This window comes from Phyllobates terribilis, unplaced genomic scaffold (genome assembly GCF_046119375.1).
Source record: "Phyllobates terribilis strain yellow unplaced genomic scaffold, ASM4611937v1 Scaffold_3__8_contigs__length_932513732, whole genome shotgun sequence".
Lineage (NCBI taxonomy): Eukaryota > Metazoa > Chordata > Amphibia > Anura > Dendrobatidae > Phyllobates > Phyllobates terribilis.
The window spans coordinates 714,809,413-714,826,803 of NW_027362763.1; the positions used below are offsets into that span (position 1 = coordinate 714,809,413).

General features: G+C 46.8%; 1 long non-coding RNA gene across 1 annotated transcript; it reads left to right on the plus strand.

Moving 5' to 3' along the window:
* Positions 1 to 1,350: 1,350 nt before the first annotated feature.
* On the plus strand, positions 1,351 to 15,223 carry LOC141258303 (uncharacterized). Its single transcript, XR_012318279.1, has 3 exons — positions 1,351 to 1,658; positions 13,140 to 13,382; positions 13,725 to 15,223. It is a non-coding gene; the product is annotated as an uncharacterized lncRNA (long non-coding RNA).
* Positions 15,224 to 17,391: the final 2,168 nt, after the last annotated feature.

The window sequence follows — 17,391 nt, forward strand, 5'->3', positions numbered from 1 at the left end:
ACCTATAGTTTGGATAAAGTCCTGAAAACCCCATTATAATTGACACAGTCATAAAGGTTGTCAGTTTATGATTAGTTTTCATGCAACTGATGAAGAATCCCTGAATCGTTCATCTGACTAGTTCTATACATGACATATAACAGTTCAGGGAACCTGGTAGATGAGGTACGCGCTAATCTTAACTGGGATATACAGTATAGTGTTAAATGGTATGCTGCTTTTTGCAATGGGCAATAAAAAATTTGGTAAAAATACAGAAAAAGCATGCAATAGCGCTACAGCTGTATAAAATATTTAGTTATCGAGATTAAGATTAGCGCGTACCTCATCTACCAGTTTCTCATACATTTATTCAGCACGTGGGCAAACAGTGCTTTTGGAACGCGGCTTCTCGATAACAAAATATTTTATACAGTGGTAGCACTATTGCATGTTTCTTCTGTATTTTTACCAAGTTCAGGGATCCTGTTTATGGATTTTCTAGCAGACCCAGGATTTCTGAATTACAGCTCCTCTTTACAGAAGAGTTCACTCCTTGCAGTAGCTTGTAGAAATAAAATGTAAAAAGGAGAAACAAAGTTTTATGCCAGTGGTGTAGGTGAGACTGACAGGTATTGCATATAAAGTGGGCAGCTCCGGAAGAGAACGTTGCGTTCTTGAGGCAGGGGTTCTGTAAACTTGAATCAGAGAATTAGAACTGGACAAAGCATGCTCCGCGGTCATGGAGAAAGGCAGAATTGGAACCATAGACCACAACACACTTCAAAATCAAATTACGAGGGGAACTGAAGTGTATAATCAATTTTATTAAGCTGCTTTCTCTGGTGCAAATATAATTAGAGATTGGGCTGTTTTTTGCAGGACTCAAAAAAAAGAACCTTCTCCAGTCTGACATGGAAACCATTGAAAGATTCATACGTTTGTTTGAAAAACTAGATTTGTGCCAAGTTGGCTCTGAAGAAGACTGAAAGGCATGGTGCAAGGTTCTGGAGGGCACAGCTGTGTGTCTGTCTGCTGGAAGAAAGGCAAATATGATTTTTAGTCAGTAAATAATTGGTAAGCCAAGTGGATTAGTGCTTTTATTAACTTATGTCAAGGCTGACTCGAGTCACCAGAAAAGCAAAACTTGCTACAGTAGAGGCTGGATTGAAGTTTGTTTTAAAACAAATAGGATTTTTTTTTTTGCAGTGAGCTAAAGGATGTCTTCATTGTTATTCCAAGTGATTTTCCAGGAAGGAGCATTTTTCTGTTGGGTTTTACCCGCTATGTGAGTTTGTACATAATAAAATTGAGATAGCATCATAAATCTTTGATAGGTTAATAAGAGTTTCTATTCTGTTGATAATAGTGGAAATAAATTGTGGGTGTGTGTGTGCAATACGGAATTTAGAGTCTAGTTCCATTAGAGCTGGGCATAATAGGAATATTCGTTACGAGAGGTTGATGCAATAGTAATAAGGATGACGATAAGTATCACAATAATTAGGAATGTATATCAAAACTTTTTTTTCATTTTGTGAGCAAGGGTAAAGTCATCTGTAGTCAGCGGTCGAAATGGAGTAACACTGAAACTGATGCAGACAAATTAGACATAGTTGTGTTATAAATCTGGACTGTTGGAAGCAATTGAGGAGCAGATGGACAAGCGAGAAACATAGGTAAGATAAGACAAATGAACGCAAGAAATTTTACCAAAATGAAAGAAAAAAATCAAACTTACTTGGGTGTTGGCTCTGGCAAAGTAGACAAAAATGTTCCCTTTTTGCGCTGGGATTTATCACCTAGTGTTTGTTAGCCCCTCCATTCCCATACTATGTTCATTAATCGTTATACTAATTCCCCATCACTTGTTTGCTAAAGTTCAACTAGATCAGAGGTGCCCAACTTTTTGGTGTTTCTGGGCCACATCAGGAGAGGACTGCTGTCTACATCACATAGGATAGACTGAGACTACTGTATATACATCACACAGACACTGAGACTGCTGTATATGCATTACATAGGATACTGTATGACTGCTGCATATACATCATGCGATACACTAAGAGTGCTGCATATACATTACATAGGAGACATGAGACTGCTGTATATACATCGTACGATACATTGAGATAGATGTATATATACTGATGAGCAAAAGAGTGACAATGTTTTGAACTTTTGACTTTCAGACTCCATATCTCAACCTTAACTGCTGTTTCAAACGAGAGACTACCATCATTTTATAGACAATCATCTTTGCTACCTTGTACATAAATTTGACTTGCAACTAGAAATCGGCAAACCCGAACAGTAAAGTTCGATGTCTGTACCGAGCATTTAGTGTTCGGGTTCGGCTGAACAGAACAGTACACAAACACGGACCCCATTCATATTAATTAGGTGCCCGAACATTAGTGGTTTTTCACCCTGTCATCTGCGCGACTGCGTGGGAATCAGGATCTCTGATTGGTGGTAAGATCGTTAATGCCGTTCAGAGTGCTGCAGGCTCACGCTGTAAGATGTCAATGAGATCCTGCAGCTGCCACTGTGACCCGCGGGAAAGCTTACTGTACAGCCTGCCATCCAGCAGACACAATGAGCTGCGCGTGCTAGCGTGCACCTCAGTGACTCGCGGTGATGTGATAAAGGTGATCAGGGTTCATATCCAATGAATGCCATTCACTTCACTGACGTCACCGCGAGTGTGAGAAAGTTCTCACGCTTGCGGTACTGTCAGAAAGATTCATATCCAATGAACTCGGTTTATTTCAATGACATCAGCGTGAGCATGGTGAGAACATTCCCATGGCACTCGCTCTGACATAACTGCGGTGCAAGAAGATCATTGGCTCTGAACACTGCTGACCTTTCTGATGGCACCGCGACCTTCTTCACACTCGTGGTTACGTCAGTGAGGTGAACAGCGTTCATTGGATATGAACCCCGCTGACCTTTCTGATGGCACTGCGTGCATGAGACCTTTCTCACACTCGTGGTGACATCAGTGAGGTGAGCAGCATTCATTGGATATGAACCCAGTTCACCTTTATCATGTCACCGCCAGTCACTGAAGTGCACGCTAGCACACGCAGCTCATTGTCTCTGCTGGATGGCAGGCTGTATAGTCGCATCATGCAACAATTCAACCAGCAATCTAGATGTAGCAGAGCTAGACTTGTCACGGGACAAATGGATTACTAACCCCATAGTAAAAGTTATTAAATAAAGACACAGCAAGAATAAAATACTGTATTTTAAATAAAAGTCCACACCATTTTTTACACATTTATTTAAAAGTAAAAAACACAGTTATACTCACATAACACCCAATCCTCTGAAGCCATTGTCTCCTGTAATAAAAAAAAAGAAAATACAAAAGTAACCTTATATTCACATAACTCCCAATCCATTTGAAGCCATTGTCACTTGTAAAAAAAAAACAAAAAAAAACAACAACAATATCCCTCACCTGTGTGAAGAAATAATCCATACTGTCCCACGATGATATCATTTCTAGAGCAGTCACATCAGCAGTCACTGATGTGACTGATCTACAAGACAGCTGGCTACACACTGACACAGGCAGTGTGTAGCACTGAGCTGCAGTGAGAGAGGTCACATGAGTTCATCAGCTCACCCCAGTGACCTCACTTATGGCATGGGCGCTGCATGAGAACTTTCTCATGCAGCTGTTGTACAGTAAGTGAGATTTCCAGAATTGATGAACTCCTGTGAACTCTCTCACGGCAGCTCAGTGCTATACACTACAGGAGCGATCACGCTACTCTCAGTGCGTAGCTGGCTGCCGGGTAGAACAGTCACATCTACCAATGTGATTGTTCTACAAGTGAGATTGCCGTGGGACACTCAGGATTACATGGATTATGGCAGACAGGTGAGTATATGGTGTTTCTTTATTTTTGATTTTTTTACAGAGGACAAGGGCTTCAGAGATTTGGTGTTAGATGAGTATAATGTGTTTTTTTTTTTTATTTCAACATTTATTTATTAATTTTAATTTTTTTTTTACTTTGAGCACAGGCGCCGGCTGATGAATACTCCCATCAGCGGCGCCTGTGCTCGCTGTTAATAGTGACAACATGCGTAGGCTGATAGGAATAGTAGTTGGGAGTAGTGGGTCACAGTGACAGCTGCGGGATCACGCTGACATATGACAGCGTGAGCCCGCAGTGCTCTAACCAGCAGTAACGATCTTACCACCGATCAGAGACCAAGAATCCCAAGCTGTCACACAGATGACATCGTGGAAAGCACTAATGTTTGGGCCCCTAATTAATATGAATGGGGTCCTGGTTCAGGTACCAGAACTTTTAATAGATGTTCGACTGAACTCGCTGGACCCAAATATCCAGGGTTCCATCCATCACTACTTGCAACTATTTTGCATGATTAGTTATGCAGATTCTTGGGATGTCACTACATTGTTACTGTTTTGCTCTTGGTGGTGGAAAAAATCTCTCTGTATACTACAAATTACAACCTGTTCTTACATTCCCTAATAGATTAGTGTGTTTTTAGGCTGATTCCGAAGCGAAAGGTCACTGGTTGGAATCGAGGAGCAGCCAAGAAAAGAGGAACCGCAACATCCAGCTCATCGATATCAGTCTCTTGGCCAAGAAAATTGCCAAAATTGCCAAACTGCATTATGTGAGCGCCAGTTGGAAGAATACGAAATTACATCCATCCATCCATTCAAAAGCTAAGAGGTGGACGTCCATGCAAAATATCAGAGTCAACAAGTTAGCTCATAACAAGGTCTATCAGTTCTGGTATGACAAACACAGCAGTGGAGGTTGCTCGTATGCGTTGTAATAGTGAGATCACAGACATCCATGCAAGCACTATGGGACACACATTACACAAGTCTTGAATGGTGGCCCGAAAAAAGGTGAAGCAGCCTCGACTTCAATATCGTCATAAAAAGCATTGACTCGAGTTTGCAAAAAAATACAAAAAGTGAACAGTAGGAGATTGGAAAACTGATTTGGAGCGATGAGACGAAAGTCAATGGATTAGGCTCTGATGGATGCAAATGGGTCTGTAAGAAACAAGGGAAAAAGGGGCAAATGGATCGAGAAACTAAAGGAACTGTCAAGTTCAGTGGAGGAAGCCTGATGATATGGGGATGTTTCACAGCCAAAGGCGTTGGATACGTGACCAGGATCAATAGTGTTCTTAATGCTGAGCTATATGTGAGTATCCTTCAAGATGTGTTGCATTGTACACTCGAGTACTAAAGCTATGAAAAGGATGGCAAAGTCTTCCAGCAGGACACCTACCCAAAGCATATGTCGAGATTGATGAAGAAATGGTTTAATGACAATAAAGTAGAGGTGCTGGATTGGCCCCCACAGTCACCAGACCTCAACTCAATCAAACACTTGCGGGAAGAGTTGAAGAAAAAACTGTATACATACCCAAGTAAGTCAAGCAGAATGCACCAACCTTGGGAACGTGTAGAAGAGACCTGGTATCAGATTTCGGTCAAAACATGCTTAAATCTGATCTAGAGCATGCCCAGAAGGATTCAGGCAGTGTTAAAAGCCAAAGGTGGATTTGCAAAAAAAATAAAAATTAAAATTTAGATTTTTAGGAGCAAAATAGTAACAATGCAGTGACAGAAAGTGATAGACAGTGATAGAAAGCAGAGGGTGCTTATCAATGGAGTAAGCTCAGGGTGTGTCAGGGTTAATAGCGGGGTGCCTCAAGGGTCTGTCTTGGGCCCTATATTATTTAATATATTTATTAATGATCTAGTGGAAGGGTTGCATAGTAAAATAGCAATATTTGCAGATGATACTAAACTTTGTAAAGTAGTTAATACAGATGAGGATAGGGCACAGCTACAGGAGGATTTAGATAAATTGGGGAGTTGGGCCAAAAAATGGCAAATGGGGTTCAATGCCGATAAATGTAAGGTCATGCACATGGGAAAGAAAAATAGCAGTCACCCATACATATTAAATGGGAAACCGTTGGGGAAATCTGACATGGAGAAGGACCTGGGCGTCTTGGTTAATAGCAAATTAAATTGGAGTGTCCAGTGTCAGGCAGCAGCTGCGAAGGCAAATAGAGTCATGGCATGCATCAGAAGAGGAATAGGGGCATATGATGAGAACATTGTTCTTCCTCTGTATAAAGCGCTGGTAAGGCCGCACTTAGAATATTGTGCACAGTTCTGGGCTCCGGTGCTCAGGAAAGACATATTGGAGCTAGAGAGTGTACAAAGGAGGGCGACTAAGGTAATAAAGGGAATGGAGGGACTAGAATACCCAGAGAGGTTGTCAAAATTAGGCCTATTTACGTTGGAAAAGAGAAGGCTTAGGGGAGACCTCATAAACATGTATAAATACATCAGGGGGCAGTACAGAGATCTCTCCCATGACCTGTTTATGCCAAGGATGGTGACAAAGACGAGGGGGCACACTATGCGTCTGGAGGAAAGGAGGTTCCTGCACCAGCATAGAAGGGGATTCTTTACGGTCAGAGCCGTGAGACTCTGGAACTCTCTGGGAGAGGAAGTGGTGATGTCCAACTCACTTAATGAGTTCAAGAGAGGCCTGGACGCCTTTCTTGAGAACAATAAAATTACATCTTATGCTTAGTTAATTAATCCAGGGATTTAATCTGACTGCCAGATTGGTGTCGGGAAGTGAATTTTTCTTCAATGATGTAAATTGGCCTATACCGCATGGTTTTTTTTGGCCTTCCCCTGGATCAACGCTGCGGAATAGCTGCAGTGCACAAGAAATAGGCTGAACTGGATGGACGCTTGTCTTTTTTCGGCCTTATAAACTATATATATGACAAGAATCTGCATAACTAATCATATGCAAAATATTTGCAAATCAAATTTATGAATGAGATAGTCAAGATGATTGTCTATAAAATGATGGTAGTCTCGTTTTCGAATCAGTAGTGGATGGTGAGATATGGAGCCCGAAAATCAAAAGTTCAAAACGTTGTTACCCTTTTGCTCGTCAGTGTACATGACATAGGATACACTGTTACCGTTGTATACATAATATGATACACTAAGAGTGCTGTATATACATTATTTAGGAGACATGAGACTGTATATATCAAACGATACACTGAGGCTGTTGTATATACATCCCATAAAAGACTCTGAGACTGCTGTATATACATCCCATAAGAGACTGCTGTCAATGTAGCACCCTGAGGATTCGGCTGCTACAGGGGTATTGCACCTCAAACCAGAGGTGTGATATTCCACTCCCGGGTAAGGATGGAGTGTGGAACTGAGCTCAGAAAGCTGCATGCACTACACACATCCCATTTCCGGAGGGCAGACCAACGGTACTCCCACTTAGAAATGTGCAGGTACGACCGAGTCTGTCTTTGGCTGGAGTGGGAGGGGGGTGGTACATCCCAGTAGTGTAGGGGCAGATAGGGGGAGCAGCCTGGGTAAAGATAGGAGCTCATTGGGTGCTGGTCACCTGAGCTCACACATAGAGGGAGTATAAAAGGTGGGCACCATCTAAGATCAGGGTCAGTCAGCCTGTTGTAGTGAAGACTTTGCAGAGCAGTGGAAGAAAGCAGAGGAGCAGAGCAGCCCCAGGCCCAGAGAGAGTGAGAGAGGAGAACAAGAAAGACCCAGAGAGGGGGAGACAGAAGGAACTCTGAGAACCCAAGTACAACCCTAGGGTGAAGAGTTGGCAACAGGGTACCGGATCCCAAACTGGTGGGGGCTAAAGCATACCTCAGCCAGAGACCGGAGGCCGTGGGCAGGATCTGCCACGGCCACCCACCACATCCACCCTGAAGGCAAACCACGTGTAGGGTCAGGGAACCCAAGGCCAAGGGTCTCCCAACAGAAGGCCCGAGGGAGCTGGACCTAGGTGGATCCCTGGTGGGGACGGCCAGAAGAAAGGACAAGAAGGAGGGCTCAGGGACACGCTCCGGACTTGCTTGGGGGTTGGCTGAATCCAGGACCTGGTGGACGCAGCACGGCTCGGGTGGTCACTCAAGGCCGGAGTGACCGGAATATCTGCAGTAAGTAAACACCCTGAACTGCACAACCCGACTCTGTCTTTAATTATCATCTACGCTGCACCACCACAACCCCCATCCTCTGCACCTGACCCCCTGAGGCCATACCCCTCCCGTTGGGGGTTATACTATCTAAAGCTGCACCAACACCATCAGCCTCAGCGGACCCTGCTGCAGCGGCGGCCGTAGTGACCGCAATCCAACGGGTGGCGTAGTCGACATAAAGAACTTTAGTAACATCAGTAAGGACTGCCACATACACTGAGCTTGACACCCTAGGCACGGACCGGGTCACAGCCACTCGGAGACTACAACCCCCATCTGATCCGGCTCCGGGTATTCCCCTAAAGAATATGGCCCAGGGGGTGCGTCAACTTTGGCGTAGTCGGCAGGATCTCGTGCCCGCAACACCCGGGTACTGCGTGCCTGAAGAAAAGAACAAGTTTACCTCAAAAAGAAGTCTCCTGCCGGTTCCGGAGGGTCCCCGCCATCGGACCCCGTCACAGGTCGTTTCCCGCCGGTTGTCCTCCATTAACAGCTTTTTCCCGCCATCTGCAGAGTTTCCCGCCACTGGGAGACGATTCCCGCCATTTCCAAGGGTTTCCCGCCTTGGAGGAGCGGACGCCATTATGGGCGTGCCAGAGGGTGGCAAGAGGCCACCTCCCATCGTGGGCCAGGACCGAAAATGGCGCCAAAAGTGGAAACCGCCCCCACCAACAGAGACTGTGATGCTAGAGGTGTCTGTCAGCGTGAAAGAACTGCCCCTGGAGCTGACAATCACCAAGTGGCCCCGGAACCGCCCTCGAAGTGGGAGGACTGAGAAGAAGAGAACAAAGATGGGTGTCGCCTGGAGCAGTCTGGAGAGAGCGCACCTGGAGACAAGACGTCTGGAAGAGAGTCCAGAAAGAGCCTACCCGGAGATGGAGGGAGAGCCAGGCAGCACCGACCCAGCGGTCAGGAGCCTGATGCGGGCCGCCACTCCAGGCAGCACCGACCCAGTGGTCAGGAGCCTGTTGCCGGTCGCCATTCCAGAAGGCCTGCTGGAGACAACGAGAGGAGAGCAGAGCAGCACCGACCCGTTGGTCAGGAGCCTGCTAGAAGCAACGACCCCACTAGGCTTAGTGGAGGTCTTGGCACAGCTCCCCCGAGATCGGGAGTGTGCACAGACTGCGCTGGAGGGCCTCGCACGGAGGATGGCCCGGGTGCAGCGAGAGACGTTAGCAGAATGGAGCCGTGAGATGGTCCAGCAGACAAGAACTCGTCAGCGGAGCACGCCACCCGAGACGAGGAGACAGACCGCCTCTGAGGATGGCGCAGGAGGACTGAAGGCCGGAGACGGCGCCGAGAAGGGAGCCGAACGAAGGGAGGCAGGTAAAGGGGACGTCTCTACCCCAAACCGGGAAACCGTGTACCTGCCCCAGCTCCCCGTCGCAGAGCCCGAAGTATCCCCTGCCGTGCCCGTCGCTGCAACGTCACCGCCGCAGACTAGGCCACAACCGGAAGCCGCAGCCGCGACCCCTGTGAAGTCACACGCCTCGACCCCGAGCGTGACCAAGCAGGAAGTACCACCAGCCTGGTCGCAAGGCCTAGTACCCCCGGGCGCCGCAATACCAACAGCGCCCCCTACCTCCGCGGAGCCACCGGCCTGGTCGCAGGGCCAAGTAGCCCAGGGCGCCGCCGTCCTTACGGTGCCCTTCACTTTCCAGGTGCCCCAGGCCTGGCCGCAAGGCCTGGGCAACCCGGGTGCCACCACCACCGCGCCCATAAAACCAAGAGTGCCGCATCTGGGAGAAGATCTGTTCGCCCAACATACGTGCCCGGATGGGCAGCCCTTTATATGGCCACCGGAGTTTCACCATCCCCGACTCCGGAAAGAGAGACCCCTAGACGAACCCCTGATTCCGGTTCCAAAGCCCGTAAAAAGGACCTCGCCCCCGCTAGAGGAGGCACAGTTTGAGTGGGACCCCACCGGAGAAGATCTCATGGGGTTCACTCAGGAGACCCGGGCAGCTGCAGCGGAGCGTGCAGAGTGCTGCCGGCAGCAGCTCGAGGTCTTCGAGAGGGAGCGGAGAGAGAGGCGGGATCGGGAACAAAAAGCCCAAATAAAGAGCGCGGAGCAGAAGAGCCGGGCCAGGAGGAGTCCCCGTGCAGCTCATGGTCCCCCTTCCACCGGGACTGTGATCAAGTTCAATATGCAGCACGGGTGGGGCTTCATCCGAGATCACCGCACCCCAGGCGACGTCTTCGTGACAAGAAGAGACGTTGAGTCCCACCTACCGGAGGGACACAGAGGACGTGACCTGTATATAGGGGACGAGGTCACCTTCACCCGGCACAAGTGTGCCAAAGGACCCTACGCCCTCCATGTGCATCGCCTGACGGAGGAGGAGCTGCGGTGTGAAGAGGAGCAAGAGGACCCGGACGGGTCTGAAGCTAAAGTTAATCACAAAGAAAGAGCAGGAGGACGTCGTCGTTGAGTACAGCAGAGTAGAAGCTGTATATAGTTGCCCGTCGGGGCACAGTGAACTGTTGCTGCTATTATAGTCCCCGTTGGGACCAGAGAACTGAACTGTTAACCCGTGTGTCCCTTAACCCCACTGACCGAGGACTGAGAGCGGTCATCCCTTTCCTAATACCTGGCCGAGGACTGAGAGCGGCCATATCCCCTTGTATATAGTTGCGCTTCCTAAAGCGCCCCCTACCGGTTTTATAGGAAAACCATTTTTCTAGAGAAACTGTTGCACTTTTCCCGGGCACACGTTGCACAGTGTCCGGAGGAGGAGCTAGAAGCAAGAGAAGTCTACGAGAATGTTATTTATGAAAAAAAAAAAAAGTTTTATTGCTGATATATATGTTTTATATGTTTTTTTTATGTTGTTTATGCAAAAATTGTATGTTTTGGTGTTTTTATATCTTACAGCCCGAGGACGTGCTGTGATTTACCAGGGGGGAATGTAGCACCCTGAGGATTCGGCTGCTACAGGGGTATTGCACCTCAAACCAGAGGTGTGATATTCCACTCCCGGGAAAGGATGGAGTGTGGAACTGAGCTCAGAAAGCTGCATGCACTACACACATCCCATTTCCGGAGGGCAGACCAACGGTACTCCCACTTAGAAATGTGCAGGTACGACCGAGTCTGTCCTTGGCTGGAGTGGGAGGGGGGTGGTACATCCCAGTAGTGTAGGGGCAGATAGGGGGAGCAGCCTGGGTAAAGATAGGAGCTCATTGGGTGCTGGTCACCTGAGCTCACACATAGAGGGAGTATAAAAGGTGGGCACCATCTAAGATCAGGGTCAGTCAGCCTGTTGTAGTGAAGACTTTGCAGAGCAGTGGAAGAAAGCAGAGGAGCAGAGCAGCCCCAGGCCCAGAGAGAGTGAGAGAGGAGAACAAGAAAGACCCAGAGAGGGGGAGACAGAAGGAACTCTGAGAACCCAAGTACAACCCTAGGGTGAAGAGTTGGCAACAGGGTACCGGATCCCAAACTGGTGGGGGCTAAAGCATACCTCAGCCAGAGACCGGAGGCCGTGGGCAGGATCTGCCACGGCCACCCACCACATCCACCCTGAAGGCAAACCACGTGTAGGGTCAGGGAACCCAAGGCCAAGGGTCTCCCAACAGAAGGCCCGAGGGAGCTGGACCTAGGTGGATCCCTGGTGGGGACGGCCAGAAGAAAGGACAAGAAGGAGGGCTCAGGGACACGCTCCGGACTTGCTTGGGGGTTGGCTGAATCCAGGACCTGGTGGACGCAGCACGGCTCGGGTGGTCACTCAAGGCCGGAGTGACCGGAATATCTGCAGTAAGTAAACACCCTGAACTGCACAACCCGACTCTGTCTTTAATTATCATCTACGCTGCACCACCACAACCCCCATCCTCTGCACCTGACCCCCTGAGGCCATACCCCTCCCGTTGGGGGTTATACTATCTAAAGCTGCACCAACACCATCAGCCTCAGCGGACCCTGCTGCAGCGGCGGCCGTAGTGACCGCAATCCAACGGGTGGCGTAGTCGACATAAAGAACTTTAGTAACATCAGTAAGGACTGCCACATACACTGAGCTTGACACCCTGGGCACGGACCGGGTCACAGCCACTCGGAGACTACAACCCCCATCTGATCCGGCTCCGGGTATTCCGGTAAAGAATATGGCCCAGGGGGTGCGTCATCTACATCAAATGATACACTGAGACTGCTGAATATGCATCACATAGGATGTATAAGAATGCTGTATACATCAGACGATAAACTGAGACTGCTGTGTATAGCCTCCCTAGATCCTGGAAATGCTGGGCTATGGTGCTACAGAGCTGTGATGGCCAGAGCGGGATAGGAGGAAGCAGTGCTAACTCCCCCCACAAAGAAGGTCCTGATGCTGGCACTGGCCAGTGTTGGACTTAATCCAGTCCTGTGTGCACTGCAGCAGCGTTCATTACAGGACACTGCCTATGCACAGAGTTTACTGCAGAAAAAGGAAAATGTCAGGGGTTGGAAAAAATCAGTCGGTGGCCCACTATGCAATTAAGCACTAGTCTAGTACAGGATTTCCATCTCTCATCTCAAAGGAGATGTGTCCAACCAAGGATCTGCCTCCTTTTTCCAAAGGACTACAGAGGAGCACATTTCCTGATATTTGTTTAGGGGAAGAACAAGAAATTAGCCCTCCCTCTGCAATGCTTGGAAAAATAAGTCTTTAGGTCAGACTTGAAATAATTAACCAATGTGCATGTGTAATTTATGCCTGTGAGTAAATACTATACATGATTGATGAGTTTTTCTTGTCTTTGAAGGGAATTTATCAATACGAAAATATTGTTCGAATTCAATCATCATGGCATAGAGCAGAAAGGGCTGAGCTGATATTTAGCTTTGGGTAAAAAGACTTAGTATAACTTGTAACCTAGTGGGTGAAATCTCTGTTTGATTGACAGAAAATAAGAGCAAATCTCCAGACATTCGATTTGGGTAGATTCACTCAAATTTGACTGGAAGATTGATGTGGCCTAAATAAATTCATTCTGGTTGCCATCAGAGGATGGAAGTGGTAAAAAAACTAAAAAAAAAACTAACTTTATACTCACCTTTCCTCATCTGTTCTTACACTTTTACTCTGACTCCGCAGGTCCCTGTATCTCCCCACCGGTCTCCTTTTTTACTGTCTTTCCATTTCGGCGCTGAAGCCACTCACATTCTCCAAATTGGAAAATGCAGACGTGATGAAGTGAAGCATATCATAATGTTCGTTGCCCCCTCCACATGGCCGCAGGGCTTGGATTGATCCCAGCTCCAGAATGGAGCTAAAGAAAAAAAGAAGGTCGACAAGGAGGATCAGGGAGCTGCCAAGATGGAGGACAAGTGAGGAAATGTGAGTATTAAGTTATTTTTATAACCCTTTCCCAGTCTTCAAAAGAATCAAGAGAAATGGTGGCCAACTGGTCTCCATTTTACTGGATTTATGCAAAATTGGCTAATCCAAATTTTGGGGGAAATCTGTACCAAATTCAGTTTGTTATAAATTGATTCTCTCATCTCTAATTGACAGCCATTCTCTTTCTAAATGTACAATTTGTTAATTTTTTAAATTAAATTAAAATATCTCTAACTTTCACCTTCTGATCTGTGTTCTATATTCTGTTGTGAATATAATATGGCTATAAGTGATTTCCAAATCATATCATTCTTGTTTTCTTTATATTTTACATAATAGAGTCCCAACTATTTTGGAATTGGGGTTGTACATGGAAAACTGTCAAGCACTGAGTTGGACCGCCCACTGGACTCCTAACCCTGGAATGAGCAGCGAGTCCCGCCTACTGGACTTCTAACCCAAGAATGAGCAGAAGCTGACTACAATACAACTTACACTGAATCTTTTCTCTGCAGACCAGATATCATATTTTATGGGGCATCCTATAATTAAACTTACGAGCAGATCATCGTCATTAATTCTATTTATTCTATAGTGATAATTGGAAAACAAATCTCCATCTGTGAATAACATGTAATTGTGCGTGTGATTTTCATTACAATCACTGTCCCCTTTATAGGTGTAATGTGTAGCATGCTGGGAACAGTCATAATCTGATAATTGCTTCCCTCTTTATTCTCACTTTTATTAATTCTGAGGTTATCATCAACTGAAACTTTCCTTATTGTTGTGCTCTAGATTATTAGTAAGTATCTCTACTCTTCTCAGGAAAAGACCCAGGACTTTCATAATTACCCATTTACTTGCCTTTGCTCTGAACTATGGTACCCTCATAAATGCTAACATCGTTGATGGGGGTCAACTCAGGGAAAATTGGAGGATGTGGCCAGGGAATGTCTCTGGCGTAAAAAAATCATACCAGAAATATGGCTTTAATCACAATCTGGGATTTGGCAATGGGTACAATATACCAACTAGCCACTTATAACAAAGAGAATGCCATATAACAACTGCAAAAACATGGGCGGATAGCTAGTCAAGTGACGAGCATCCGTCCAACAGCATGCTGAAAGAACATATCAAAAAGAGAAGGAGAACTCAGCGTATCTTTGCAAAAAAGTGTATTTATTTAAACATTAAGAAAAAAGGTGAGTATTTAACCAGACAAAAATGGGAATGAGGTGACTGGATAGTAAAATACTGGAAAATCAGGTACATATAATAATAAGACAACGATTTTAGCCCTTTGGCATAGATAGAATTGCACAATTGCCCATGGTGAGTCATAAATATAATAAATATAATAAATATAATAGAGACATTCCACCTATATGGGGTAAACAGGTACCATTAATATAACAAGGGAGAACACTGCCATGTGGCAAGGGGGCACACCAACATATACCTGGTGCCAAAACAGAATGTATAATCATAAATAGATTACCTGTAGAAACTATCACAGTCAGAGTGGAGAAAGGGGGGAGAGAAAGGATGGTGGTAGCAGGAAGCCCGACGCGCGTTTCGCGGTAAAACCGCTTTCTCAAGGGCCACTCTCAAGGGCCACTCTCAACTAGCCACTTATGTAAAAATACTGCTTCGATCCTGGAGCACCAAAAATATTACATGTGAGTTTTAGATATGAGCGGATCGATCTGTGGAGGATTCAGTTGCCATCAAATTTCATGAAATTCGCAGTTTCACATGAATAAGAGTTATTTTAAGATTCAAATTGCAAAAAAAAATCCTTGCCCGTCACCATTTCCCACACTGCTGAAGCATGAGAGAGGGCTAATGTTGTTTTGCATTATCACATGGCCTCCCCATAATGCCCTGCAGCTATGACATCTAGTGGATTATCACACTTTGTCTAGTGGTGGTCAGTACTGGGACATCACAGATCAGTGGTTCCCAGTGGAGCACAGTTTGTACAGCAGAGACGTTTTCCACCTCCAGAGTCACTGGGTAAGTCTCTCTCTCCTGTAGAGTGTAAGCTCTTATGGTCAACAGAGTTCTTAATCCTGTAGAGTGTAAGTTCTTATGGTCAGCGGGGTCCTCTCTCTTTCTCTCTCTTTTTGTAGAGTGTAAGCTCTTATGAGCAGTGGGGTCCTCTCTTCTGTAGAGTGTAAGCTCTTATGTTCAGCAAGGTTCTCTCTCTCCTGTAGAGTGTAAGCTCTTATAGTCATCGGGGTCCTCTCTCTCTCCTGTAGAGTGTAAGCTCTTATAGTCATCGGGGTCCTCTCTCTCTCCTGTAGAGTGTAAGCTCTCATGGTTAGCGAGGTTCTCTCTCTCCTCTCCCCCACATGTATTGTTTGAAAAATTACAAGCTTTCCAGTATTGAGATTCACACAAATCAATTCACCACAAATCATATTTTTTGGAAAAATTCAGTGAAGTCAGCGAAATCGAATTTCAAAAGATCCACTCATCTCTAGTGAGTATATGACGCACCCCTGGGCCTGTGTCGCGCAGCGTTGCGCACGCGGGAGCTTACCCGGAGCCGGATCTGTTGAGGGTTGTAGTCTCGTGGCGGTGACCCGGTCCGTGCCCAGGGAGTCAGACTGAGTGGCGCTGTATTAGCGGTAGATGTTGTACGACTACACCATCCGTTGAATGCAGCGAAGGAGCTGCCGCTGCAGGGCAGACCGCTGAGGCCGGTGGTAGGATTGTGCAGCGTGATAGTATCACCCCCAACGGGAGGGGTATGGCCTCAGGGCAGCCGACGTGGATGGTGGGGGTAGCAGGAACCACTCGGAGACGGTACGGTGTAGTTCAGGGTCTTTACTGGTGACACTGATAGACCCTCCCGGAGTACTGGCTAGCGATTGGGGCCTGGTCAGTCCTTGAGCAGATGGGATCTCCCCTGGCCAGGCGGAGTTGTAGGCCTCCCAAACTAACTGTACTCTTCTGGCTACCTTGCTAGAGGCGGGTATAAGTAGCCCACGTCCCTGAGTGTACCGTGTGGTGCTCACCCGTATGGCCGGTGACTTGGGGCCTTCTACTAGCTTCCGCTCCACGACGGCGGTGCTGGTCCCACGCGTGTGACCGTGCCTTCGGGTTTCTTGGCCAGAGGACCTGAAATCCCCTGCCGGTCGGTTTCTGCTGCTGGATAGGAGTTAGTCCCCACAGCCTCGGACTCCGGGTCCGGTGATAACTTCTCAGTCAGGGCGAGCTCTGCAGCTGCCAGCCCCTGACTCCTTGTAGTACTGCTCCCACAGAGCTCCTGTTGTTTCTTCCTATGCTGCTTCTCTTCTCTGTCTCTACTTCTTCTCTACTCACTAACCCTGCCTCAGCCCTAGGTTTATATAGGGGAAGTTCTTCCCCTCCCAGGACTGGGCAGGAGGTGTGGCATGCACAGGATCCCTGACCAAGAGACCTCCCACCTGCTCTCAGACATAACATTGCTGTTACTGTGGAAACCAGACCCCTGGGGTGCCACATATACTCCTCTGCTTGATAGAACCACTTTCTTATTTTCATTAGTCTAGTGGGCAAAAGGTACCAAAATGATTGTAATCAAAGCAAGGAAAAACTTAATCAGCTCACCAACCGATATTTGGATCCTGGGGGCCGACATCCCCGAGCAAACAATGTGGGAAGAGGTGGTGAGATCCAGCACCGGAATCATAAAAAATAATTTCTTTACTGGATCAGCATTAAAACCAGGAATAAAGCAAACCAAATGGGACATGTAACACTTGCACGATTCAGACAGTGATGTCCTTACTCACAGGTATACCTATCCAAAACGCGTGAGGTGCTGTATCCCATTTGGCTTGTTTTATTCCTGGCTTTAATGCTGATCCAATAAAGAATTGATTTTTTTTATGATTTCAGAGAAGGATCTCACCACCTTTTTCCAAAATGATTGCCCATACTGTGTTGTGTCCTCTTTGCTATTACCCCTTCAGAAGACCACTTTTCAATGCATTTTTTTAGCGGTTGTCTC